Source organism: Muntiacus reevesi, chromosome 3, assembly GCF_963930625.1.
Source record: "Muntiacus reevesi chromosome 3, mMunRee1.1, whole genome shotgun sequence".
Taxonomy (NCBI): domain Eukaryota; kingdom Metazoa; phylum Chordata; class Mammalia; order Artiodactyla; family Cervidae; genus Muntiacus; species Muntiacus reevesi.
The window spans coordinates 146,971,892-146,988,935 of NC_089251.1; the positions used below are offsets into that span (position 1 = coordinate 146,971,892).

General features: G+C 42.8%; 1 protein-coding gene across 4 annotated transcripts in view; it reads right to left on the reverse strand.

Annotated features, from left to right (window-relative positions):
- The window catches only part of SPATS2L (spermatogenesis associated serine rich 2 like), a 184,631-nt gene that overhangs the window by 146,176 nt on the left and 21,411 nt on the right, over positions 1 to 17,044 (reverse strand). For 3 of the 4 annotated variants that reach the window (XM_065930871.1, XM_065930874.1, XM_065930873.1), the window contains exon 2: positions 15,016 to 15,064. The exons of the other annotated variant lie outside the window; for it this stretch is intronic. The gene's annotated coding sequence lies outside the window, so the exon portion shown is untranslated. The remainder of the gene's footprint in view (positions 1 to 15,015; positions 15,065 to 17,044) is intronic. 4 annotated transcript variants of the gene reach the window in all.

A 17,044-nucleotide genomic window follows, 5' to 3' on the forward strand; every position in this document is an offset into this window, starting at 1 on the left:
CTTCTTGTAGAGCGCCGATTGCATGCATCAGCTAGAAAATCTAGTTATGCTCCCAGTTAGATGCCAGAACCAGTGTGCAGTCAGACAGTTTAATGAAATGATAAAAATGACACCTGAAGTTCAGGTAAAATCAACAAGTATCTGCAAGACTAAAGAGAGGAAGTAGAATGTGTTGTCAGACCATGTGTTGTACTTTAACTTTTTTATTTACTCATTTTTAGTCCACCTGATTTCAAAAAAGGACTTAAGGCAGCTTTTCTTTTGAAATGTGTCTTCTAAATTGGACATTTCACATCACGAGGCTGCCAACTCCTTTCTTAACATAAGGATATTCTTCTATCATGACTACATGCTATATTTGAAAACTGAATGGCAAGGATATTGTTCTTATCCAGAAAAGAGGAAAAAATAACTCATTATGATCATGACTCCTGCCTGGAAGCCTCTCCAAACAGCATGCCCTAGGTATAAAATGCCAGTCTCATAAAAAACCAGGAAGAACTCCATTTCTAGGATGCATGAAAGGTCCTGCTGCTGCTGCTAAGTCGCTTCAGTCGTGTCTGACTCTGTGTGACCCCACAGACGGCAGCCCACCAGGTTCCCCCATCCCTGGGATTCTCCAGGCAAGAACACTGGATTCTCCATGCCATTTCCTTCTTCAATGCAAGAAAGTGAAAAGTGAAAGTGGAGTCTCTCAGTCGTGTCTGACTCTTCGCGACCCCATGGACTGAAGCCTACCAGGCTCCTCTGTCCATGGGATTTTCCAGGCAAGAGTACTGGAGTGGGGTGCCATTGCCTTCTCCCCATGAAAAATGCAACACATCACAGGAAGTCAGGCCTTTGGGTATTCACTTCTCCCAAGAGACTGTAAGAACGCAGGTCTCCGACACTGACTTGTGAGAACATTGTGAGACCCGAAAACAAAAACGCACAGGGGGCCTGAGGGCAGGGAAAGCCAGCTGGGCATCACGGGGCAGGGGAGAGCCTCCCCCTCCCCCAGAGCAGCTGCAGGAAACCTCCACCCCTGCCCAGGTTGCTGTTCTGAGTCTGCTCTTTCTGTTTCCTCCCGGGCCCCCACTCTTCCAGCACCACCGGTCAGACCTCTCGGGGGTCTGGCTGTGGTCTCCTGTCCTGTGCTTTGAAACAAGGGGTTTTTAGCACATGGTCTTTCTAAATCCTCCTCTTGAGACTTGATTTCCATCTGTCTTCTTCCATCAGCCTAAACCTTGTCTGGTTATCTCCTGGGCCAGGGCCGCATGCTGAAAAGACAAGGTCCTAGACCCCACATTATACATGGAAGCACCCTTTATGACAAGTACTTGGTACGAGGTAAACAGAAGACTGGGAAAAAAATTAATTTTGCATGCTTTAGGAAAGGAGGGAGGGGTGTTAAGTGCTACATTAATGTTGAAGGGGTTAAAGGGAACAAATATTACTGAATGTACTTGGCAAATTAAAAGCGTAACGCTGAGTTTTGCCTGTGCTCTAAATCAGTGGCCATCACTCTTTTCTGGCGCCAGTGATCAATTTCATGGAAGACAACTTTTCCACAGATTGGTGGGAAGTGGGGGTGGAGGGGTGGTGGGGTGGTTTGGGGATGATTCAAACACATTACATTTATTGTGAACTTTACTTCTATTATTATTGCATCAGCTCCACCTCAGATCATCAGGCATTAGATCCTAGAGGCTGGGGACCCCTGCTCCAAACACTCCCAAATGCCACCGTTTAGGAATACAAGGATCATTTTCATTGTGAGATCTGAGGTTTTCTGAAGTTTCCAAAAAAAGAAAAACCTCAAGACAAACACTCAGCATTTTAATAGGACATCCAGGGCGCAGGGACCAGATTCAAACACTAAAATCCACCTATTGCAAAATATCATATCGACAGTTAGCCCAAACTTAACCCAGAGGCTTCAGTGTTTCACAATCCACTGGGCCCTTTCAAATGATTATTTCATTTGATCCTCCCCACAATTTAGTAAGGTAGATGTCACGAGTCCCACTTCAGAGATGAGGAACCAGGCTTCCAGGGGTTACATGATGTACTTGTGGCAGCTAGAATATGGGCACTGAGGCAGACTCCCCAGGTTCAATTCCAGGTCCTGATCACTGTTAACTACGTGAGCTTGGTCACCTAACTTACTCTCACTATGCTTCAATGTCTACACCCTAGAACACAGACAAATAACGACACTACCCACCTCACAGGGACATTGTGAGGAATAGTCGAATTAGTACGTTAAAGAGGTTACAGAATTAGTCAGAGAGTCTGCAGGTGCCTGGAACACAGTTAGCACTCAAGAATTGTTCACAAGACTCAATTCCCAGAGCTAAGGGTTTTAAGGCCAAATGAGGTATCCTTATCTTTAGCAATTACACTGCTTCTATGATTCATCATTTTATCAGTAGAGAAATTAGCAATTTCTCACCAAAGGAAAAGACATGCTAAATTAAGGCAACCTTGAACTGGATATGACTCGAAAAGGAAGGAAAAGGGCAAAAGTTCAAGTGTGGCTTCTTAAAAGAACCCCATTTATTTTTGTTTCCAGAAAATTACTGTATGCCATTTAAGTATTTTCAGCCATTTCAGAGCACAATGAAAGGTCAAGTTAAATGGAAGTAACATTTGTGTAGCCCATGGCGACTGTCCGGGAGTCTGTTTCCCATGGCCTGGCCCCGGGTTTGGACAATGGAGCACTTCTCTGGGCGGGCACCCCTCACCCCCAGTACTCCCCTGCACCCACTCCACTGGAGCGGAGGGCAAAGATGCAGCTGGCAACGCTGGGGTGCTACGGAAAAGAGCGATTTCACCGAGCAAGAGGGCGGAGGAAGAGCACCAGCACATGCTTTCTTGCTTCCAGTTTCTGCAGCTCTGAAGACCCCAAAGGAGGCTGCAGCGCACAGAGGTGGTGCTGGGAGGACAGAGTGACCAAGACATCCAAGACACGGGGAAAAAACAACATATGGCTAGAGTAGCCTGCTGAAGATGCCGAAGCAGCAGAGAGCATCCTGGAAGAGAAGGGCTGGAAAAGTAGAGTCAGAGGACCCTACGGTGGGTCATATAAGGCCACGAATGAGTGACTTCTCAGTCCTCTTCAGGTAGACTTTGAGTGGGACTGGGAGGCGGCCGTGGTGGGGCTCTTAGCCATCATCTGGAGAGTGCAGCTGTGATGCAGGTCGAGGTTTGTTCCTAGAAATCACACTGCCTTCTAAACCATCATGTGAAACCTGCTCCTCCCGGCACAAGTGTAGTCTGGAGTGTTCAAAAGTCAAGAGCTGTGTGAAGGAACCCAATTAAGGAACTCAGGGAGTCTCTGACACAAGAGTTATATGTGAAAAAGGAAATTTCACTTGAAACAGGAACATATTCAGCATTAAAACACAAGTTATGGACTGCCATTCAGCTCAGAAGTCCTGCATGTCACAAGTATAAAAATAACGGTAACATTCGTATCGCACTTTAAAGTTTACAAAGAATTTTTTATAGAAGTCTATCCCACATGGATGTTTTTCATACCCTAACAAGACATGTTCTTCATATTATTGAGTCCCTAAGCGTTGCTTTATACCACTGCAAATACCTTTTTTTAAAATCTATAAATACTACACATAGAATTTTATCTAACGTACTATACATAATGCCTGGAGAAGGAAATGGCAACCCACTCCAGTACTCTTGCCTGGAATATTTCATGGACAGAGGAGCCTGGCAGGCTACAATCCATGGAGTTGCAAAGAGTTGGACATGACTGAGCATGCACACACACACTATACATAAAAAGCAAATGGTGAGTTTTAGGTACTGAACCTATCCTAAAATACCTGCTACTTTCCCAGAATGACTAATTAAATATAATTTACGTTAACTGAACTAGGTGTAAATATTGCAATACTCTGCACAGACCATTAAGCATATCTCATTAAGAAGTTTCTATATTTCCAAACCCTCAGACATCCTAAAGCAGTACTACAGATGAATAATTATTTTTAAAAAGAATGTGCTAAAGGATATCCCTCAAGGGTCTTTAAAAACAGCTCTTAATAGCATAAACAGGAAGCATGCCATAAGGTAATGAAGAATGGTGGAATAAAAATGATTGTGGCCTATTTCCATAAAGAAGCATGGAAAAAAAGAAAACAAGCTAAAATTACTTCCAGCTTGCCGAGTTAAAATGAACTGTTATGTCATTAGGCAAGTGTCTTATTTACTCTTTGCCCTATATACAATAATAACATGTGTTGTTGAGAGTCAAGAGTTCACATTAGCATTTTTTAATTTAGGAAAAAGAGGAAATTGTAAATCTCGAGGAACGGTTTTCCGGTTGACACAGTTGAGCATGCCCGGAGGGTGTTGTGTATTTTGTACCCAATCTTTATTAAACGTTCTGTCCTTGAAACACAAAGATAACACTTCTGACCCACAGTGAGCAGAGCATTCACTCTGAGGTTCTTTCTCTCAGCTCTGACAATAACTTTGTGCTGATTTACCCTCTTTTGGTCATCTGGTTTCCTATGTTACTGACAGCATACAGTCAGCGTACATTTGGGAGACAGCTGCCTGGCTCTGCAAGAGAAGCTGCAGCTTGGAGAAGGGAAGTGAAGCAGAGGGCTAACCCTTGGTCTTGGCACTGGGTGCTTGCCAACTGATGTGTTAAAAGCAAGATTCTATCCAGTTGAAACTGATATCGTCAGTATGGTAAGAACCCTGCAAATGTATTTACATTCAGAAAAGCTGCAATAGCTGAATCTTTTCACTGGATATGCTAACTTCTAGAGTCACTGAAGCCTCCTGGGAGGCTGTATGTGTCCTTTCTATGTTCCTGAGTATTCGTGCTGTTCCAAGCATTGGTTTCTTCAAGCCCTTAATTCACCATCATACTGGAAAATCACACTCTACTAAATTTAGATATTGAGTCCTTGATCAGAATTAATCTGGCCTAGAGTATGTGCATGCTAAGCCGCTTGCTTCAGCTGTGTCTGGCTTTGTGCGATCCTATGGATTGCAGCCCACTAGCCTCCTCCGTCCATAGGATTCTCTAGGCAAGAATACTGGAGTGGGTTTCCATGCCCTTCTCCAGGGGATCTTAGAAACCCAAGGATCAAACCTGCATCTCTTATGTCTCCTGCATTGGCAGGCGGGCTCTTTGCCGCTAGTGCCACCTGGGAAACTCTGAGTATACCTGGCCCAATATCAGTATCAGTTCAGTATCAGCTAGTCGCTCAGTCATGTCCGACTCTTTGCAACCCCATGAACCGCAGCTCGCCAGGCCTCCCTGTCCATAACCAACTCCCGGAGTTTACCCAAACTCATGTCCATTGAGTCAGTGATGCCATCTAACCATCTCATCCTCTGTTGTCCCCTTCTCCTCCTGCCTTCAATCCTTCCCAACATCAGGGTCTTTTCAAATGAGTCAGCTCTTCGCATCAGGTGGCCAAAATATTGGAGCTTCAGCTTCAACATCAGTCCTTCCAATGAACACCCAGGTCTAGTTTCCTTTAGGATGGACTGGTTGGATCTCCTTGCAGTCCAAGGGACTCTCAAGAGTCTTCTTCAACACCATAGTTCAAAAGCATCGATTCTTTGGCACTCAGCTTTCTTGATAGTCCAACTTTCACATCCATACATGACCACTGGAAAAACCATAGCCTTGACTAGACAGACCTTTGTTGACAAAGTAATGTCTCTGCTTTTTAATATGCTGTCTAGGTTGGTCATAACTTTCCTTCCAAGGAGTAACTGTCTTTTAATTTCATGGTTGCAATCACCACCTGCAGTGATTTTGCACCTCCCCCAAAAAAAAGTCAGCCACTGTTTCCACTGTTTCCCCATCTATTTGCCATGAAGTGATGGACCGGATGCCATGATCTTAGTTTTCTGAATGTTGAGCTTTAAACCAACTTTTTCACGCTCCTCTTTCACTTTCATCAAGAGGCTCTTTAGTTCTTCTTCACTTTCTGCCATTAAGGGTGGTGTCATCCGCATATCTGAGGTTATTGATATTTCTCCCGACAATCTTGATTCCAGTTTATGCTTCCTCCAGCCCAGCATTTCTCATGATGTACTCTACATATAAGTTAAATAAGCAGGGTGACAATATACAGCCTTGATATACTCCTTTTCCTAGTTGGAACCAGTCTGTTGTTCCATGTCCAGTTCTAACTGTTGCTTCCTGACCTGCATACAGGTTTCTCAAGAGGCAGGTCAGGTGGTCTGGTATGCCCATCTCTTTCAGAATTTTCCACAGTTTGTTGTGATCCACACAGTCAAAGGCTTTGGCATTGTCAATAACGCAGAAATAGATGTTTTTCTGGAACTCTCTTGCTTTTTCGATGATCCAACAGATGTTGGCAATTTGATCTCTGGTTTCTCTGCCTTTTCTAAACCCATTGAACATCTGGAAGTTCACAATTCATGTATTGCTGAAGCCTGGCTTGGAGAATTTTGAGCATTACTTTACTAGCGTGTGAGATGAGTGCAATTATGTGGTAGGTTAAACATTCTTTGGCATTGCCTTTCTTTAGGATTGGAATGAAAACTGACCTTTTCCAGTCCTGTGGCCACTGCTGAGTTTTCCAAATTTGCTGGCATGTTGAGTACAGCACTTTCACAGCATCATCTTTTAGGATTTGAAATAGCTCAACTGGAATTCCATCACCTCCACTCACTTTGTTTGTAGTGATACTTCCTAAGGCCCACTTGACTTCACATTCCAGGATGTCTGACCCAAGATACAAATCACCAATTCATAGATCATAGAGAGACCTGCCTGAATACATTCTTTCATTCAACAAATACTAATTGAACATTTCTTATGTATCAAGTAGTTGTCACAGCACTGGCAATACTGGTGAACAGAACTTGCACTCAGCCGGTGGTCTATCATGGGGCTGGCTGAATATATCATGCAGTATTTTGCTACATCTTTGAGTAGAACATAGAGAGGGAAGAAGAAAAGAGAACATCAGCTCATTAATCAGAGAGCAAGCTGAGAAGACAAAGCCACATCTCTTTTCACTTGTTGGTTTCCTCTCCCTAACTCTGTTACTCTAGGTAAGCAGTGCATGCTTCTTAATTGGCTGCCAGAGCCCTCTTCAAGCTCTCTTTTCAGAAACCTCTGCAAAAGTCTTATAAACAATTCTGCTATTCCAGAAAATGTTAATGCTCAAGGTATTTCCTTGAAAGAAAAGAAAAATTCTTTTGAATTTTTTTTCTCAGTAGCTAGGAATGCAATTAGGCCTATACTTGGCAACTTTGTCAGTTCTCAGAGCCAAGAGATCTCAGGGTTAGGAGAATAAAGCTATCAAGATGCTTTAGCTATTGACTCTGCTGGCCCCAAACTCAAGAGTTAAAGCCCGAGAACATTTTACCCTTTTAATTTCCCATATAAGTAACTTCCAAATACCAAAGCTTAGAGGACCTAGGATGCAAAATCCTTTCCATTACTTTACTGAAAAATTATGTATGCTGTGATTTATTGCTAATGCTGAACTTTCAAGCATTAGTCAGGACACCTGCAAACCTTTGAACAACAGCTACCAATACAAGTTTAGCATTTCATGGGTCAGCATTTAAAATCTGACAAATAATAAATCATCCCTATAAGCTAACCAGTGTGAGGCACTGGGTTGGTAATCTATTTAGAGTTGGTTTAAAAAGTATAACCATAGACTATGTTATAACATAGCAACTTGGGAAAATGGATACCAGGTAAAATAATGATTGTTTTTACTGCATCTCTTTCTTAAATGGTACTCTTTCTCTAAGAAGGAACTTGTCTTTTGATTTAAAGAAATTTAACTGAGTGTTAACAACCTAAAATTTGGTCATTATATTAAGTCTATATGCTTAAAAAACAAAGAATTTCAGCTCTCTTTATAGCCATATAGTGAATGTTCCTGAGGGGACAATATTCATTTAGGACTTGCCAGGGCAATATTTGATGGCAATAGTTAACTTGCTTTGGAAGATATACATTGATTTCTCAGGGATATAAACATTTTCATCTTTTCCATTATCAGAATATTGCACGTATCTGCTTGAGCCCTGATAGAACAAATGGTAAGCACTGAATACCCTTTTGGTGTGAGGGTGTGAGACAGCTATTTATGTCTGTCTAGGAATGGCTGTGATATGTTCAAATGTGCTTTGATAGGCTCACAAGATTGGTATGATCATTTGCTTGTGGTACACAGACTCTGCACCTCTCTTACCTTCTTTCCACATTCCATAAAATTTTAGGGCAAGTCAAGCTGTCAGTGAGAAAAGCATCAGCATTAGGAATGCTAAAATTGATTTAATGCCTTCTCTCTAACAAGAGGTAAAGCAGTAGCTAAAGGCAGAAGTGGAGTCAAACCTTAGAGCAGTGGCCTGGGCAAGAGGACCCCTTGGGACCTTCAGAGAACTTGCAGCATCTAATGAAAGTGATTTCAAGTCCAGTGTTCACCTCAAGAAATATATGAGAAGCCCAGGCTCAATTAGGTGCATTGACATTTATTGAAAAAAACACTTGTATATACTTCCATACTTGTATTAATATTTCTTTGATTCCTTTTATTCAATTCCCTTAAAGAGAGTTGAATCATTAGCAACTATGGAAACATTAATACCAATGGTAGGCAGAAGCTCACGGGGATGCCTTATTTTCTGAGAGGGCCCAGACATGCAGAGCCAGAGATCCCAGGAATCTTGTCCATCCTCTGTGACCTCGTCTCCTCACCTGAGGCTGACTGGTCAAAAAGTGATTCATCAACCCAAGTTGGATAAATTAGATTTCCCCTTCATGGAGCCTCAGACTTGGAACCATGAACCCCAGAGGGCAGAAGTCATCAGCGATCCATCACACTGACAGCGATGCCCTAGAGAAGAGGCCACAAAGTCCTATGCTAAAGCTGCAAGGCTTTCCCTGGTGGTGGCCCTCGGTGCAGTTTGAAGATTCCACCATCCCTTCAACTCTGTGAGTGCATGTGCATGCTCCGCGTCTGACTCTTTGTGACCCTTTGGACGGTAGCCCACCAGGTGCCTTTGTCCATGGGATTTTTCAGGCAAGAATAGTGGAGTGGGTTGTCATTTCCTCCTCCAGGGGATTTTCCCGACCCAGAGATGGAACCTGCACCTCCTGTGTCTCCTGCCCTGGCAGACAGATTCTTTTTCACTGCACCACCTAGGAAGTCCCTTCAGTCCTATAGGTACCCCCAATAACACAATTCAAAAATAAATATGTTTTGGTTTAAGCTAGCCAGTCAGTTTCTGTAGCTTCCAATAAAAAGAGCTCTGTAAGTTAAGGATGTCAGCACTTTAATACGAAGTTGTAAATGTTGCTAAGTCATGTCCGACTCTTTTGTGACCTCATGGACTGCAGCCTGCCAGACTCTTCTGTCCATGGGGTTTCGTAGGCAAGAACACTGGAGTGGGTTGCCATTTCCTTCTCCATTAGTAAGAAGTTATGTTTTGTTAAAGTTGAAATAGTGGTTTGTGTGTATACGCGCTAAGTTGCTTTAGTCGTGTCGGACTCTTTGTGAACCCCTGGACTGTAGCCCGCCAAGCTCCTCTGTCCACAGGATTCTCCAGGCAAGAATACTGGAGTGGGTTGCCATGTCCTCCTCCAGGGGATCGTCCCTACCCAGGGATCGAACCCGTGTCTCCTGCATCTCCTGCATTGGCAGGCAGGTTCTTTACCACTAGCACCACCTGGAAAGCCCAAAATAGAAGGGACAGGACCATGATTCTTTCTGTTTGAAGGAAGCTCCATTTTAAACAGGCTCTCATATGTGATCCCTGTGCAAGGTCAGGGAAGGGTTGCTATCACAACCCTCATGATAGAGAAAAGGCAAAGACAGCTCAGGGAGGGTCCTGCCTCCGTGCTGTGGCCCGGCTGCTGGCTACTGGCAGAATCAGGCTCAGAATCAAGTCTCCTGACTGCTGGTCAAGCATCCTGTCCACTGTGCCTTGGTGGGTGTGCACAGATGCAATCATAAAGGAATCTTACAGGGAATACAAACAAAACTGAAAAACAGAGCCATTCTGAGTATATACCTCTTTTCATTTTCTCCTACCCAACTGCAAGCCAAGGGCTTGGGAAAAGTCTTAATAAAGTAAAATATATAAACCCTTGCCTTAGTGTTGATATTTACCAATAAAAAAAATTAAGGCTAAGAAGTGCATCTTTTTGATATGGATAGCAACTTTACTCTGTTCTACACACTCTGTTCTACACATCTGACAAGGAGTAGGCTTTGAACTGCATGGCAGTGAAGTCCAGGGTATTTTCATCCTAGATGTTGGAACAAAAAAATTTCCTTGTTTGTTTACAACTCATATATATATGTTATTGTACTAACATGGTATCTATCTTATAAAACATGATTAAAATAGAAAAGAATGACAGAATTAACGTACTATTTTGCTAACCATGATGTCTCAAAACAACATGTTCAGGACAAGGTTCATGATTAACTAACCACAGTGGATGTAAATCCGTACATCTTTCAGATAATTTAGAATTTTGGTGGTCAGCTTCTTGCCAGATCCGATTTGACTGATCACGGTCATTACCTCATACCAGGGCCAACAAAGTTCATGTTAAACTTTGCCATTTGCTTGCTTGCAACATTAAAATTATCTTCAATTTATGGGAATTCTTTGCAGACTCTACTTAAGACAGTTTGTGTGGGTTTGTTAAAAGTGAAATATTGAATCTGTAAATCCAGGTGACCAGGCATGATATATCCCATAAAATAACCAAGGCAGAGAAGCCAGAGGGGAAGCCTCTTACCTCCCTCCCTCCAGGTGACACTCAAGCATCTGACATGTGGACTCAGCGAGGATGCTGGGGTCAGTACAGTTACCTGTTATCATGATGCTTCATGATAATAAGATGAAAGTAAACGCAAGTTCTAATCAATTTCCTTCTCAACCAAATGGATCTTCTCAAGAGCTCCCTGGGGTGCATATTCTACTTTAGAGGCCACTTTGCCAGGCAGGGAGGCAGTAGTTTACTTCTAGAGCCACTTATAACCACAGGAATCTCTTGGCCTAAAACTATGCAGGACAAGGATAAACCAACCTAGGTTGGAGAGAGTTTATTCTGTCTTTTAAAAAAACTTTTAAAATTATGAACTCTAATCTACAACCAGAAAAGCAGATAAAACATTAATATAAATATATATATATATAATATATAATTAATATATATATATATATAAAATACATTGTTTTACCCATGCGACTATGTGTGTATGCTCAGCCACTCAGATGTGTCTGACTCTTTGTGACCCTATGGACTGTAGCCTGCCAGGTTCCTCCGTCCATGGACTTCTCCAGGTGAGGATACTGGAGTGGGTTGCCATTTCCTCCTCCAAGGGATCTTTCTGATCCAGGGATTGAGCCCGTGTCTCCGGCCTCTCCCACACCATCAGGAAATTCTTTACTACTGAGCCACTTGGGAAGCCCATGCACCTACAAGCTCCAGTCACAAACCAGAACACTGCCAGGACTCACAGCAGTCCCACAGCTCTTCTGCCTTCCCCAGCACACCCTCCTTTAGAAGGGATTTGTTCAGCAGTAAATTCCCGGTCACTTTTGTCTGTACCCCTTAGCAACAGAGTGCAGTTTTTGTCTGTTTTCACACTTTGCATAAATGAAATACGATTGCTATGGATCCTTCTGTCTCTTCTTTCTTTCAACACTATGTCTTAGGATGTATCCCTGTTATTGTGCATAACGCCAAGTTTTCTTTTTCATTGCTGTATAATATTCCACCCTATAGTTACAGAAATCATAACTTATTATTACAGCACAGTTTTTTCATCTGTTCTACAGCTGATGGCTATTCTATGTTTCTAAGTTGAGATGAATGTAAGTGATGCTGCTAAGAACAACTTACACATCTCTAGATATACGTGAGCGCACATTTCTCTAGCATATACACACAAGTGCACACCTGCGCATGCATGACAGTGGAACTGCTGGACCAACTTGAGTTTCTGGGAAAAAGAAAAAACTTAAGAAAGGTAATTCTAGTGAATCACTTGGCAATCAATTTTAAAATAAACTCTTATGTAGCCATGAGGAAAGCTCATTAAATTACTAGATTTATCTTTCCCTAGACTTTTACTCCTGCACACTGATTAAATTTGAACCAAGACATTAAATGCATCTAACTCTGTTAAAAACTAGTTTGAAAGTTTCCAATGAATTTACTGAAGTCAATTCCCCCAAGCCTCCTCTCCCCACCATATATATTTTTTACATATTGTAATTGCATTTTTCATTTTAATGAGGACCAGTGTTGTCCCTGCTGAGAGAACAAAATGTTCATTCAAATTTTAAAGCAATTTTACACCAAAAGGTTTCATATTGATTAAGCAGGGAAAGCCAAAAATGTTAATCCTAAGCTAAACTGAGGTGTGCAAATACAAACAACAGAGATTAATTCCAACCTCAGAGTCCCCAGTGTATCATTACCATCATGAGTGATCCCCAAATGGGTGACATAAATGGGACAAACTCGGATGACAATATTGTGGCACCAGCAAATCTGCTCATCAGTCTCCTACTGTCTCATCGACAATAAACATAATAAGTAGCATCTATCATAGTGCCAGGGACTATCTGCATGTTAGTTCATACATGCAGTGCCTTTTCAATCCTTAAAACAACCCTATGAGGTAGGTACTATTATTCCTCCCATTTACAAAAGGAAATTAAAATACAGGGAAAGTAACTTGGCCCAGATCCCATGGCTATAAATAGTTGAGTTGGGAATCAAAACCAGTTCCTGGTGCCTCAGTTCATATTCTATTGCCTGGCAACATGTTAGTTTTGTTATTGTCATTGTTATAATTTTGATAACAAGAACAATTCTTTAAGACCATAGCAAATGTGTGAACCATATGGGGAAAAAAAATCTATGTATGCTGGTTTTTATTGGAAAATTTTGTGAAAATGATTATAACCAAGCAACTCTAATTCTGGGAGAACTAATTAAGAAATGAATTAAGGGATTCAATGGATACCCAAATTAGTCATTAGAGCTTGAAGATCTGGAGTTCTGGTCTAAATCCAGCTTTGGCACTTGCATCCAAAATAAACATGACCAGATAAGTACCACAGATCACAATTAAAATGGATTTATATGGCTTATGCATCCACATGGGAGAGGTCGCTTCCTAATTGAATTCGGACACCTCTTCAGTTACTGTGGGTTTCATTTGCCATCTCTCTGTTCTTTTGTAACTGCCGGCAATAGGATTAGGCTGAGGGAGAAATCATTTCCATCAGTGATGTCTGCAGAATGAACATAAAAAGATAAAAGTAAAGCCTTTGAACTATAATTAGAAAATTCCTTAAGAGTGCTCAAGTGACATGTTTCAGACTGTGACCAATTGGCAAGATGCATTACAGAATGGACGCCCAATGTCACTGTTCTGGGGTAAGCAGCCAGTAAAACTAGTGTTCCAACATGAGACTAGAGTGATCTTTTGCAGGCCAAAACATTCCTGCTTTTTACCTCTAATATAATTAGTGACAGACAGCTGGAGGCATCTCATTCTCCCGACAAAAATATGATCAGAATTGTTTTCAATTGGTACATCTTTCCATCAAGCTGCTTGTTGCCTTCAAGCAGAATAATCAGTTTCTGATTATTTGGTACGTTCCAAGAAAACAGGAATTGATTGTGCCCTTGCTTGTCTGATGGGGAGAAGGCTGCCAGAATTTACATAGTAACTCTTCAGTTGCCTAAGGGAAAGAAAAACTAAAGTGTGTGTGTTTGTGTGTGTGTGTGTGTGTATGACACAGAGAGAGAGGGAGACAGAGAAAAACCAGTCAGTAGTTTCCATAATAATTCCCTTTGAACAACAATAAAGAAAATGTTTTTATGGTGATTCAGATTTCAGATATAAGGAAGTAAAATATTCTATTCCATTAATGGAAAACAACCAACTCCCACCAATGTTAATGACTCTTTCCCAAAAAGTTACAGTCATCTTACTCCTGAAGTTTCAGGGTTTTAGAAAAAGAATCAAGCTTAAACATTCAGGGAAACATTCAGGTGCAATAAGTCCTCTTTATTTTGGACTACTTCAATTTGGAATTTATAATCATTTGACAGGTTCTATCAGAGATGATCTTTTCACAATGAATGTATGGTTTGCTAAGCAAATTACTTTAAACAAGCAAGACTGCTGGTGGAGAAAATGAAAATATTTCAGGGAAAGTATGAGGAATAAAAAAACATGCTTTCCCCTCCAGAAAATACTTGTGATGAGTCCATTCAAATATCAATAACTAATAATAATAATTGCCACTGAATTGAATGTCAATCTTATGCAGTCCACTTTATACACATGAGCTAGAAAAATACCAACAACTCTTGCAGAGATGGGTATAATTAGCTCCATGTTAGAGAGGAAGAAACTGAGGCTCAGAGAGGCTGGGGACATGCAGAGACCCTACAGTTACTAGGCAGCAGAAACAGGATGCAAAGCCAGGTTGTCTGGCTCAAAAGGCTGTGTCCTTCCACTCCAAGTCAGCACTGAGTCAGCACTGAAGGCTGCAAACCAGACTTCCGGATTCACGGAACCAAGCTTTCAACCGCACCAAACACGGCTATCAGTGCAAGGAGGGAAAACCACGCAGTGTGGCTCCAGAGCCTGCCACTCTTAACCGTAATCCTTTCTACAACACAAGGGTCTCTATAAAAGACTTCTCCCCCTGGAACTTTTACATGCATGAAACTACAGCACAGAACGTTGAGGTAGGTGGAGAAAGTGCACGTGGGTGGGGTAGGACTGCTTCCGGTGCTCTGCTGCTCTCCCCCACACCCCACTTCCCACCCCAGCACCAGCAACTTGGCCCTTGAGTTTGCGAACCTGCACGTAAGCACTCTGGTGCTAAAACCCTGGAAGATGGACAGGCTATGACAAAACCCCTGGGAATCAGCGACAGGTGCAGAGGCAGCCAGCCACATGGGCAGGAGCGGGTCAGAAGGGAGGGGCCCTCTCTGCTCACCTGGGGATCCACGGAGACGGTCCTGGAAGTGGCTGGGGTCTGGAGTGCTCTGCGGGAGAAAAGAAATTTGGGGAATCAGATCTCACGTTTCAAAGCCACACACTCAAACCCAAGTTCAGGCTGTCTGACCCGTGACTTAAAACTGCGGGCGGGGTACCTCTCTCTCTGTGCCTCAGTCTACTCAACTGTAACATGGAGGACAATAAAAGCAGCTTCCTCACAGAGATGCTGGGAAGACTGGACAGTATATAATTTGTGCAATGAATTTACTACTCACAGCAGTGATATTTTAATAATAACAATAGCTAACATTTATATTGCTTGGTATTGTTCCAGAGCTTCCATGAGTTAAGTCTACAATACTCTGAAAGAAAGTGTCGGTCGCTCATTGGTGTCTGACTCTTTGCCACCCTATGCACTGTAGCCTGCCCGGGCCCTCTGTCCGTGGGATTCTCCAGGCAAGAATACTGGAGTAGATTGCCATGCGCTTCTCCAGGAGATCTTCCCAGCCCAGGGATCAAACCTGGGTCTCCTGCACTGCAGGCAGCTCTTTACCTTCTGAGCCGCCAGGGAACACAATACTCTGAGATAATCACTTTTGCCGCTGGCATTGTGCAGATAAAGAAAATGAGGCACTGAAAGTTGAAAGCAGCTGTCTCATAAAAATATACAGGGCAAGTGATGGAGCTGGGATTCTGTGACCACCTGACCACAGGGCCTGGACTTTAAATCAGAGGGATATCCTGCCTAATTTATCACAAATAGATGTTAGCTATTATTGTTTCTATGACAGTCTCCTTTCCAAAAGATAGCCTGTAATATCCATACAAGCCCAGCTAGTAATCACTTAGGCATTAGAGACAGCAGCTGGGCTGGTTAGCCAACCAGGCAAACAGTAAGTCCACAATCTCTTCAAGCCTTCCCTGAGAATCCCTCTGCATCCGCTCCTCTCTTAAGCTCCACGTAGGGCTTCAAAAGCTCTGGTCACTGATCCTGCAAAGTCAGCTCAACCTCCCTGAAACACCCAGGGAAAGAGGACAGGAGCGAGGGCCGGGAAGGACGGGGCAAGACCTCAGGACGCAGGATGCTGGGCCTGGCTTGGCGCCAACTCTCTGGGTGACCTTCTCCAAGTCAGCTGACTGCTCCAGGTTTCATCTTTAAGTGAGAGCACTGACCGAGAGGCTCTTTTAAGCGCTGAGATTTTAATCCACAATTCTATTCTGACTCTCTTTCAATCGGACTAACTTTTCCTTCCAACAGTCCATTTCTGAGAGAATATACTGTAACCCTTCATTTTGCTAACAGGCTGAGTGAACACAATGCCAGACGCTGTGAATGTGCCCGGGGTATCAACACAAGACAAAGCCTACACTTTGTGATGAGCTCTGAGAGCTTGATGAAGTCTCATCACTGGAAGTCCTGGCAATCGGAAAAGCAGGGCCGAGCGCAGCCCTGAGGACAACTGCGCATGCCCGCTGGGCCCCCTGACTTGGGGTGGGGCCCCCCACGTGGGGCGGGGCCCCGAAGACCTCTGAGCCAGTCTTAGCACCCAGGGTTCTGGTGTCCCAGGCGCCCAGCAATCTGGGAAGAGGGTGCTGTGCTAAGCCGATGGGGTAGCCAAGAATGTGAAAAATAAGGCAGAAACCAGACAAGAAGGGAGATGCTTGAGTTGAGGGTTAGGTTTGTTTTCTGAAGCAACAGTGTTGTGTACCATAAACCAAAGAGATGAGAACTGAGCTGGCACTTGACTTTCTTCTTCAACTACTTGATTTTCTTCACTTTAATAAAGTACACCAACGGCCATTTCGATAGCAATCTTTTCTTTTACGTATGTGTGTGTCTGTGCGCATGCGTGCCTGCTTCTTTGAGAAACATTTACTTTGACACAAGATGCTACTGACTTTATTTAAAGATCAGTTCATCACACTTAAGATATATTTGCTTTTACAGAAGCTCCTTGGAGGGAAATCATTCAGTGAGTATAACACTTCCATTAAAAAGAAACTGATTTTAAAATGTGCTTTTTCAA